Source organism: Neofelis nebulosa, chromosome 9 (assembly GCF_028018385.1).
Source record: "Neofelis nebulosa isolate mNeoNeb1 chromosome 9, mNeoNeb1.pri, whole genome shotgun sequence".
Lineage (NCBI taxonomy): Eukaryota > Metazoa > Chordata > Mammalia > Carnivora > Felidae > Neofelis > Neofelis nebulosa.
The window spans coordinates 103978073-103980243 of NC_080790.1; the positions used below are offsets into that span (position 1 = coordinate 103978073).

General features: G+C 42.4%; 1 long non-coding RNA gene across 1 annotated transcript; it reads right to left on the bottom strand.

Moving 5' to 3' along the window:
* Positions 1-393: 393 nt before the first annotated feature.
* LOC131485407 (uncharacterized) lies at positions 394-1646 on the bottom strand. Its single transcript, XR_009248823.1, has 2 exons — positions 1240-1646; positions 394-717 (listed from the first exon to the last, which is right to left on the bottom strand). It is a non-coding gene; the product is annotated as an uncharacterized LOC131485407 (long non-coding RNA).
* Positions 1647-2171: the final 525 nt, after the last annotated feature.

Here is a 2171-nt window from a genome sequence, read left to right on the forward strand (position 1 = left end):
AATGTGGTGATTTTAGGGAGGAATGATGTCAAGCAAAGTGATAGGTACCTCACTTGAGCCAGAATAAGATACACCTGTAAAGTGCAATCTGCAAAATCTCCAGAAAGGTCATGTTGAAGCAAGCTTTTGTATTTGGGCTTCTATGATGCTTAAAAATAACTTCAATTAAAGTCATGGGAGATGCCATTAAAAAAATATATATATGTATATATGTATATATATTATGTTATATATATATGTATATATGTATATATATGTATATGTATATATATGTATATATATATACATATATATATACATATATATGTATATATATATAACCTAACCTCCCTACTGTAATCTTAACTGTTTAAGAAGCTGGTCACCAAGCCAATCATTCAAAGCACAGTTCAATTAATTTCTCCTTCATTATTCTTTTATTCCCCCTCATTTTTTTGCTTAGCCATGTAATCTTATTTTATTCTTTCCTTCTTTATATTATTTGCTGCCTTCTTCTTAAAGAAGCAGAGTTATCTTTCAAGAACAAATTCCATTGTAGCAGTGACCGTGAGGATTTTAAGGCAGTAGATTAAAACCCAGTAGTAGCTTGAAATGCTGGGGATGATTTGAAAGAAAGGGTCAATTGTCTAGTATTAATTCAGTAATAACTGGAGAGACATTATTCTTATTGCCTCCTTCCAGGCAGAACTATCTGGTGTCTCATGAACTTCAATGCCACTGTAAGGTAAAGTAAAATAAAAAATTGTATATAGGTCAATTCTGACTCCAATACTGACCCCACCTTTAGTTTCTACTTACAGATATTTGTTGGGATAGAAATTAGACTCTGGATTCAGATAATTTCCTTCCCCCTGTGTCAGAAAGCTATTGCTGCATACAAAGCATGCCAACACTTAATGGCTTAGAAGACAACCATTAATTTAGCCAAGAATTCTTTGGGCCGACCCCACGGTTCTGCTGACATGGGCTGGGCTCCACCATGTGACTTTACCATGTGGTCAGAAGGCAGGTTGCCTAAGGGCTTACTGGTCTAGGTTGGCCTCACTTTCTGCGGACCACTAGCTTTTGGAGAAGCTCATGAAGGTGGCATGGTAGACACTGTTGGTGCCCTGCCCAAATTCCCTAGGATCCCTTCTGTTGGTTCCTTGTGCCTGTCCCCCAGGTTGGCAGTGCTTTGCTGCTAAGGAGTGGCCCTGTGACCCCTTTCAGAGGGTTGTCCTTAGGTTATTGCTTCCTTACCAGCACTGAGAGCTGGGAGTTGCTGAGAGGTATACCCTCCTGACCGGCCTCTAGCCCAGAGGATGAAAACCAGCTCCTTACTTCAAAGGAGATAAACTTTGAGGCCTAACCGATGTTCTAGAAACCTCACAGGATCAGGCTGAGGCTGGTAATTTGCCTGAAACTGCACCTTTTCTCATCCTCTTCCCTACCCTTGTCCTGCTTTCCAAACTCCCTCATGGGAGCACTTCCTTTATGAGATCATTTGCTTGGGGGCACCTGAGTGGTTCAGTGGGTTGAGGGTCTGATGTTTTATCTCAGCTTGGGTCATGAACTCATGGTTCGTGGTTTTGAGCCCCATATTGGGCTGTGCACTGGCAGTGTGGAGCCTGCTTGGGATTCTCTCTCTCCCTTTCCCTCTGCGCACATGCACCACACCCTCCCCCCCAACTCTCTCTGTCTCTGTCAAAATAAATAAATAAATAAACTTGAGAGAGAGACAGAGAGAGAGAGAGAGAGAGATCATTGGCTTGTCTCAGGGTGTGTTTCTAGAGATCCCAACCTAAGAAAGCTGGTCTGACCCAACCATCTTCAAACTGAACATAGAGCAGCCCTGTACATCTGTGGGAAATGTATGTGTTTCTTCACAAAAGTTCACTAGAAGATAGATTTTCCCAGCCAAAGAGAGTTTAAAATAAAAACCACCTTGGGGCGCCTGGGTGGCTCAGTCGGTTAAGTGGCCGACTTCGGCTCAGGTCATGATCTCGCGGTCCGTGAGTTCAGGCCCCGCATCGGGCTCTGTGCTGACAGCTCAGAGCCTGGAGCCTGTTTCAAATTCTGTGTCTCCCTCTCTCTCTGACCCTCCCCTGTTCATGTTGTCTCTCCCTGTCTCAAAAATAAAAAAACGTTAAAAAAAAAATTGTTAAAATAAAAACCACCTCAAACAGCCCAGC